Source organism: Schistocerca cancellata, chromosome 8 (assembly GCF_023864275.1).
Source record: "Schistocerca cancellata isolate TAMUIC-IGC-003103 chromosome 8, iqSchCanc2.1, whole genome shotgun sequence".
NCBI classification, from domain to species: Eukaryota; Metazoa; Arthropoda; class Insecta; order Orthoptera; family Acrididae; genus Schistocerca; species Schistocerca cancellata.
Genome location: NC_064633.1, coordinates 287,257,468 through 287,266,669, shown reverse-complemented (window position 1 = coordinate 287,266,669; position 9,202 = coordinate 287,257,468). Strand labels below are relative to the sequence as shown.

The window sequence follows — 9,202 nt, the reverse complement described above, 5'->3', positions numbered from 1 at the left end:
TCAACGAAGGTTATTACAGCTGCCACGGGATGATCCACCCCTCACGCCGCATCCGACTGTGCTCCCCATGACTTACGTCGCCGCATTACGCGATGACGTGGGCCGCGAGACAGACGCCTACCTGAACACACAGACAACGGCGGATCGTGGCGAGCCACAGAAAGACGACGTTGCGGTGGACCGCCTGCAGCAGTGACAGTACGCCCTCTCTTCGGTTCCGCTTGCGGCCCCTTCAGATAACGCACTTGGAGAAGTCGATCATACGACGGTGCATGATTCCGACGTCCCCCACGAACAACTGGAGACCATGCTGACCTCTGCTTCCGAGGCCCGGCAACGTAAACAGCGATCACCAAAACGCCGGAAGAAGCGCCGCCTCACGGTGGAGAACGACCACTCTGATCTAGCAGACAATTCTGAGAAGTTTACGGGTACAGAACAGACGACCATGGATACTGAAGAACTGCCTAGCGTGGATGCAACGGTGGCCAGCGGGACGGCGGCACGACCTACCGCTGACGATGCTCCAGACACAGCGAAGGCGCTCGATCGACGGCAACAGGCTACTGAGGAGGCTACGGCACCTGCACCGCACGACAATGATGGGACACTAGGGGACTGGTCCGAAGACCCACCCACGTGGGGAACAGATGATGCCGGAGGAACTGCTCCCACGCACCATCCCGGTGTACGACCGGCAGAGTGCACGGAATAACGGCAGACCATATGAGAGGACGGCGGGGGACGTTAGTACGACAGCAGCCTATGTACGGAAGAATTAGCGACCGTACGGTGCCCTATCTACGTTGACAGCCATGCAACAAGCTTATCGGATAGGGTCTGTTAACATCAATAGCATTGGGACGCCGGTAAAAATCAAGATGCTCAGTGACATGATAAAGGCTGCGGATTTAGACATAGCACTATTACAAGAAGTTCGGATACTTCCCCCCTCGGACTTTTACGGTTACGACATTTACTGTTCCCCGTGTGACGAGAGGGGCGTTGGCACAGCTATACTATTAAAGGAAGGGATACGTGCAGACGAAGTAGAATATTTGCCTTCTGCCCGTGGTACGGCCGTGACCATAGGTGGAATACGTTTGATCAACATATACGCACCGTCAGGCTCGGATAAGAGAAGGGACAGAGCAGATTTTTACGCCCATGAGGTTACGCCGTTGTTCCAGGGACGATACGATGGTTGCATACTCGGCGGAGATTTTAATTGTGTGCTCGATAGAAAAGACCAACAACCTCACTATACTACTAGCCAAGAACTTAGGGAGCTGGTCAACGGGATGGAATTAGTCGATACATGGGACCTGAAGTATCGCAACCAACCAGGATATACATTTTTTACTAGCCACTCCGCGGGCCGTTTGGACCGGATCTACGTTTCAAGGGAGTTAGCGATGTCGACGGTGGACGCAGAAATATGGCCGACGGCGTTTACAGACCACGAGGCATATATTTGTACGGTTAACCTTAATAGACAGCAGGTGTGGAGACGGAGGGGTAATTGGAAGATGAACGTCTCCCACCTGCGAGATGCAGAATGCCGACGCATGGTGGAGGACGCGTGGCATGGCTGCCTCCGTCGACGAAATTCTTTCGGTTCTGTCCTGCAGTGGTGGATCGAGTGCGCGAAGCCAGCTTTACGGAGGATGTTAATAGGTTACGGGAAGGAGGTTTCTCAATGGCAGCGCACGACCACTGAGTTTTACTTTACGGCTCTCCGGGAACTGTTAGCTCAACCACCTACACCAGAACGCCAGACGGCCGTCCACCGAGTTAGGGCGAAGCTGGTACAACTTGCGACGCAGAGGATGGCAGGAACGATGATACGCGCGAGGTCGCAGGATTTCCTGCCCAACGAGGTTCCCTCGATGCATTATGTGATCAAGGAAAGACGACGAAGACGCAGGAATTTAATACATGAGATCGATCTCGGCGATGGCCGTCGTTTTACAACACAGAGGGGCATAGCACAGGCGTTCACGGATCATTTTAGCAGATTCTATGCGAGCAACGGGGAGGGTCAGAGGGAGCTGGGGAACGTCCTGGAAGAGATCCCCGACGCGACGAGTGTGAACGGGGAAGCGGACGGGTTATCTGAAATTACGTGTGAAGAGCTGGAGGAAGCGATTACACGGGGTGCTTGCAACAAGTCCCCAGGTCCAGACGGATTCCCGTTGGAATTTTACCGTGCCTTTGTGACCATTATGACACCGATGTGGCTATGTATGTTTAATGAGCTTCTGCGGCAAGAAGTACCGGTTCACATTCAGTTCACGGAAGGGCTCATGATACCAATACCGAAGCCCCGTGGTGGCAAACGGCCTTGTGATTATCGCCCCTTGACCCTCCTTAATAGTGACTACAAGATCTTCATGCGCATCCTGGGAAGTCGTATCAAAAAGTCGCTGGAGAATCGAATACATGCCGATCAGACTTGTCTTGGCGGCATCAGTAATATCCACACAGCCTTGGGAGACTATCGTGACGTCGTCGCCCTCGCGGCTGCATGCCGCCTCCGGGGGGCGATGGTTGCAGTAGATTTCGATCATGCTTTTGATCGCGTTGATCATGTGTACCTCGCGGCGGTGATGAACAGGATGGGTGTCTCGCCATTATTAACCAATGCTGTGATGCGGTTGTTGCACGGCGCCAGATCAGCGATGGTGGTCAACGGAGGGAGAACTGAGTATTTTAAGATCTTAAGATCAGTGAGACAGGGTTGCCCCGCGTCGATCCTCCTTTATGCGATCGCCTTAGAACCGTGCCTCGCAGGCCTTCGCCGCCGTCTTACCGGGATCTCCCTACGGCAATTATCATTCAAATGCAGAGCATACGCGGATGATATTGTGTTCCTCGTACGGAATGAGAGGGAGACTCAAACAGCACTGAATTGGCTACAGACGTATGGGATGGCAGCTGGAAGTGTGGTCAACTACCGAAAATCACAATTCATGCATGTGGGGCGTGGACTAGAACCAGGAACGGAAGGACCCTTACCTGCGGTGGAAACCCTCCGCTGTTTGGGTATCACCTTTCATAAAGAGACAGCGAGAACGGCTGCGGACAACTACCGAAAGCTGTTACTCAGAGTCCGCACGGCAGTACGACTAAACGCCCTACGGTCGATGGATATGCTGCAGCGAGTGTTACTCGTCAACCTTTATCTCGCGCCCATGATGTGCCACCTGACACACCTTCTTCCCTTGACGCGCACGATGGCTATGAGGATTCAGGCGGCTTTTGGGTACTATGTGTGCCTGGGACAACTCTTTAAGGTACAGAACAACACGCTTACCCTCCCAGCGCGAGAGGGGGGCGTTGGTTTAGTGAACGTGCACGCGAAGGCGCGTGCCATGTATATTAATACTATGCTCAAACGGTGGCGCAACAGGAATCACTCGCTTACGGGGACGATCATCGAAGAACTCGTACCCACATCGCATCTTCCTCCGGTCAGTGTCGGCCATATATCACCCCCTTTAACGTATGTGCGCACGTTCCTCGTGGAATACAGTTACGTTCGAGAGCGTTTACCGACGACCCGACAGTCGACATCGAAGGACGTGTACCATCTGCTTCTTCGACAGATCGCCCGGAATAGGGTGGAACGCAAACGTGCAGCTGTTCATTGGCACGTGGTGTGGCGCACGGTCCACCACCCCCACCTACCTACATCAGTCAGGTCAACATGGTACATTGTCGTCAACCGAAAATACCCTACAAATGAGAAAAAGTACGCAATACATTTGGCGGATTCGCCCTTGTGTCAACGATGCGGCGTGCTGGATACGGACGACCATCGGCTGGTCTGCGGCGAGGCATTGGCTGTCTGGACTCTCGCAAGAAAAATAATAGCGTTCATGCGGCGCACTATCTATACAGTAGTCTGTTCTGACATAGTATTTTTTCCAGAAGAAACGTATTTCCCGCGTCATAAGACGAACGCATTGGCGTGGATCACAGGTATGACGGTCCATTACATCTATAGAGACACACGTACGAACTTACTGAACATCCTGGATTACTGGCAATACTTGCAAGATGGACACACAAAACTATTACGGCTACAAAAGTACAAGGATTGGTATGCCAATTACCTGGTAACGGTTTTTGCGGACCCGCCATATCCTTGGGGTGTGCCGGGTGCGCAAAGATGAGCGGCGGTGCTTTCGTTGTGAAACCGACCAAATAATGTGATCGACTAAGAACACTATGCGAGTATGCGACCTACGAAAAACTCACGCTTGAACAGTTAGCAAATGTATGTACTTCAAATTTTGTTTTTCATATCCATAAATACTTTTCTTTAGGGTGCCGGAGGTGGCCCCATTTTGATTTTGTTGTTATTTCATGCTGCATGGTAGGACGGCAGCGAGGTTCCTTCCAGAACAGTTATCATGTGTCAGGACGTACTATGTTTATTTTGTGAATAATAAAGGATTCTGTTTCTCCTACCTTCCTTCCTTTACTTAAAAAAAAAAAAAAAGTTGGTAGAGCACTTGCCCGCGAAAGGCAAAGGTCCCGAGTTCGAGTCTCGGTCGGGCACACAGTTTTAATCTGCCAGGAAGTTTCATATCAGCGCACACTCCGCTGCAGAGTGAAAATCTCATTCTGGAAACATCCCCCAGGCTGTGGCTAAGCCATGTCTCCGTAATATCCTTTCTTTCAGGAGTGCTAGTTCTGCAAGGTTCGCAGGAGAGCTTCTGTAAAGTTTGGAAGGTAGGAGACGAGGTACTGGCAGAAGTAAAGCTGTGAGTACCGGGCGTGAGTCGTGCTTCGGTAGCTCAGTTGGTAGAGCACTTGCCCGCGAAAGGCAAAGGTCCCGAGTTCGAGTCTCGGTCGGGCACACAGTTTTAATCTGCCATGAAGTTTCATATCAGCGCACACTCCGCTGCAGAGTGAAAATCTCATTCTGGAAACATCCCCCAGGCTGTGGCTAAGCCATGTCTCCGCAATATCCTTTCTTTCAGGAGTGCTAGTTCTGCAAGGTTCGCAGGAGAGCTTCTGTAAAGTTTGGAAGGTAGGAGACGAGGTACTGGCAGAAGTAAAGCTGTGAGTACCGGGCGTGAGTCGTGCTTCGGTAGCTCAGTTGGTAGAGCACTTGCCCGCGAAAGGCAAAGGTCCCGAGTTCGAGTCTCGGTCGGGCACACAGTTTTAATCTGCCAGGAAGTTTCATATCAGCGCACACTCCGCTGCAGAGTGAAAATCTCATTCTGGAAACATCCCCCAGGCTGTGGCTAAGCCATGTCTCCGCAATATCCTTTCTTTCAGGAGTGCTAGTTCTGCAAGGTGCGCAGGAGAGCTTCTGTAAAGCTTGGAAGGTAGGAGACGAGGTACTGGCAGAAGTAAAGCTGTGAGTACCGGGCGTGAGTCGTGCTTCGGTAGCTCAGTTGGTAGAGCACTTGCCCGCGAAAGGCAAAGGTCCCGAGTTCGAGTCTCGGTCGGGCACACAGTTTTAATCTGCCAGGAAGTTTCATATCAGCGCACACTCCGCTGCAGAGTGAAAATCTCATTCTGGAAACATCCCCCAGGCTGTGGCTAAGCCATGTCTCCGTAATATCCTTTCTTTCAGGAGTGCTAGTTCTGCAAGGTTCGCAGGAGAGCTTCTGTAAAGTTTGGAAGGTAGGAGACGAGGTACTGGCAGAAGTAAAGCTGTGAGTACCGGGCGTGAGTCGTGCTTCGGTAGCTCAGTTGGTAGAGCACTTGCCCGCGAAAGGCAAAGGTCCCGAGTTCGAGTCTCGGTCGGGCACACAGTTTTAATCTGCCAGGAAGATTCATATCAGCGCACACTCCGCTGCAGAGTGAAAATCTCATTCTGGAAACATCCCCCAGGCTGTGGCTAAGCCATGTCTCCGCAATATCCTTTCTTTCAGGAGTGCTAGTTCTGCAAGGTTCGCAGGAGAGCTTCTGTAAAGTTTGGAAGGTAGGAGACGAGGTACTGGCAGAAGTAAAGCTGTGAGTACCGGGCGTGAGTCGTGCTTCGGTAGCTCAGTTGGTTGAGCACTTGCCCGCGAAAGGCAAAGGTCCCGAGTTCGAGTCTCGGTCGGGCACACAGTTTTAATCTGCCAGGAAGTTTCATATCAGCGCACACTCCGCTGCAGAGTGAAAATCTCATTCTGGAAACATCCCCCAGGCTGTGGCTAAGCCATGTCTCCGCAATATCCTTTCTTTCAGGAGTGCTAGTTCTGCAAGGTTCGCAGGAGAGCTTCTGTAAAGTTTGGAAGGTAGGAGACGAGGTACTGGCAGAAGTAAAGCTGTGAGTACCGGGCGTGAGTCGTGCTTCGGTAGCTCAGTTGGTAGAGCACTTCCCCGCGAAAGGCAAGGGTCCCGAGTTCGAGTCTCGGTCGGGCACACAGTTTTAATCTGCCAGGAAGTTTCATATCAGCGCACACTCCGCTGCAGAGTGAAAATCTCATTCTGGAAACATCCCCCAGGCTGTGGCTAAGCCATGTCTCCGCAATATCCCTTCTTTCAGGAGTGCTAGTTCTGCAAGGTTCGCAGGAGAGCTTCTGTAAAGTTTGGAAGGTAGGAGACGAGGTACTGGCAGAAGTAAAGCTGTGAGTACCGGACGTGAGTCGTGCTTCGGTAGCTCAGTTGGTAGAGCACTTGCCCGCGAAAGGCAAAGGTCCCGAGTTCGAGCCTCGGTCGGGCACACACTTTTAATCTGCCAGGAAGTTTCATATCAGCGCACACTCCGCTGCAGAGTGAAAATCTCATTCTGGAAACATCCCCCAGGCTGTGGCTAAGCCATGTCTCCGTAATATCCTTTCTTTCAGGAGTGCTAGTTCTGCAAGGTTCGCAGGAGAGCTTCTGTAAAGTTTGGAAGGTAGGAGACGAGGTACTGGCAGAAGTAAAGCTGTGAGTACCGGGCGTGAGTCGTGCTTCGGTAGCTCAGTTGGTAGAGCACTTGCCCGCGAAAGGCAAAGGTCCCGAGTTCGAGTCTCGGTCGGGCACACAGTTTTAATCTGCCAGGAAGTTTCATATCAGCGCACACTCCGCTGCAGAGTGAAAATCTCATTCTGGAAACATCCCCCAGGCTGTGGCTAAGCCATGTCTCCGTAATATCCTTTCTTTCAGGAGTGCTAGTTCTGCAAGGTTCGCAGGAGAGCTTCTGTAAAGTTTGGAAGGTAGGAGACGAGGTACTGGCAGAAGTAAAGCTGTGAGTACCGGGCGTGAGTCGTGCTTCGGTAGCTCAGTTGGTAGAGCACTTGCCCGCGAAAGGCAAAGGTCCCGAGTTCGAGTCTCGGTCGGGCACACAGTTTTAATCTGCCAGGAAGTTTCATATCAGCGCACACTCCGCTGCAGAGTGAAAATCTCATTCTGGAAACATCCCCCAGGCTGTGGCTAAGCCATGTCTCCGCAATATCCTTTCTTTCAGGAGTGCTAGTTCTGCAAGGTTCGCAGGAGAGCTTCTGTAAAGTTTGGAAGGTAGGAGACGAGGTACTGGCAGAAGTAAAGCTGTGAGTACCGGGCGTGAGTCGTGCTTCGGTAGCTCAGTTGGTAGAGCACTTGCCCGCGAAAGGCAAAGGTCCCGAGTTCGAGTCTCGGTCGGGCACACAGTTTTAATCTGCCAGGAAGTTTCATATCAGCGCACACTCCGCTGCAGAGTGAAAATCTCATTCTGGAAACATCCCCCAGGCTGTGGCTAAGCCATGTCTCCGCAATATCCTTTCTTTCAGGAGTGCTAGTTCTGCAAGGTGCGCAGGAGAGCTTCTGTAAAGTTTGGAAGGTAGGAGACGAGGTACTGGCAGAAGTAAAGCTGTGAGTACCGGGCGTGAGTCGTGCTTCGGTAGCTCAGTTGGTAGAGCACTTGCCCGCGAAAGGCAAAGGTCCCGAGTTCGAGTCTCGGTCGGGCACACAGTTTTAATCTGCCAGGAAGTTTCATATCAGCGCACACTCCGCTGCAGAGTGAAAATCTCATTCTGGAAACATCCCCCAGGCTGTGGCTAAGCCATGTCTCCGTAATATCCTTTCTTTCAGGAGTGCTAGTTCTGCAAGGTTCGCAGGAGAGCTTCTGTAAAGTTTGGAAGGTAGGAGACGAGGTACTGGCAGAAGTAAAGCTGTGAGTACCGGGCGTGAGTCGTGCTTCGGTAGCTCAGTTGGTAGAGCACTTGCCCGCGAAAGGCAAAGGTCCCGAGTTCGATTCTCGGTCGGGCACACAGTTTTAATCTGCCAGGAAGTTTCATATCAGCGCACACTCCGCTGCAGAGTGAAAATCTCATTCTGGAAACATCCCCCAGGCTGTGGCTAAGCCATGTCTCCGCAATATCCTTTCTTTCAGGAGTGCTAGTTCTGCAAGGTTCGCAGGAGAGCTTCTGTAAAGTTTGGAAGGTAGGAGACGAGGTACTGGCAGAAGTAAAGCTGTGAGTACCGGGCGTGAGTCGTGCTTCGGTAGCTCAGTTGGTTAAGCACTTGCCCGCGAAAGTCAAAGGTCCCGAGTTCGAGTCTCGGTCGGGCACACAGTTTTAATCTGCCAGGAAGTTTCATATCAGCGCACACTCCGCTGCAGAGTGAAAATCTCATTCTGGAAACATCCCCCAGGCTGTGGCTAAGCCATGTCTCCGCAATATCCTTTCTTTCAGGAGTGCTAGTTCTGCAAGGTTCGCAGGAGAGCTTCTGTAAAGTTTGGAAGGTAGGAGACGAGGTACTGGCAGAAGTAAAGCTGTGAGTACCGGGCGTGAGTCGTGCTTCGGTAGCTCAGTTGGTAGAGCACTTGCCCGCGAAAGGCAAGGGTCCCGAGTTCGAGTCTCGGTCGGGCACACAGTTTTAATCTGCCAGGAAGTTTCATATCAGCGCACACTCCGCTGCAGAGTGAAAATCTCATTCTGGAAACATCCCCCAGGCTGTGGCTAAGCCATGTCTCCGCAATATCCTTTCTTTCAGGAGTGCTAGTTCTGCAAGGTTCGCAGGAGAGCTTCTGTAAAGTTTGGAAGGTAGGAGACGAGGTACTGGCAGAAGTAAAGCTGTGAGTACCGGACGTGAGTCGTGCTTCGGTAGCTCAGTTGGTAGAGCACTTGCCCGCGAAAGGCAAAGGTCCCGAGTTCGAGCCTCGGTCGGGCACACAGTTTTAATCTGCCAGGAAGTTTCATATCAGCGCACACTCCGCTGCAGAGTGAAAATCTCATTCTGGAAACATCCCCCAGGCTGTGGCTAAGCCATGTCTCCGCAATATCCTTTCTTT

The 9,202-nt window shown here is 52.0% G+C and overlaps 1 non-coding gene across 1 annotated transcript; it reads left to right on the top strand.

Annotated features, from left to right (window-relative positions):
• The first annotated feature begins 8,104 nt into the window (after positions 1–8,104).
• Trnas-cga (transfer RNA serine (anticodon CGA)) lies at positions 8,105–8,179 on the top strand. The gene has a single exon. It is a non-coding gene; the product is annotated as a tRNA-Ser (tRNA).
• The last annotated feature ends 1,023 nt before the right edge of the window (positions 8,180–9,202 follow it).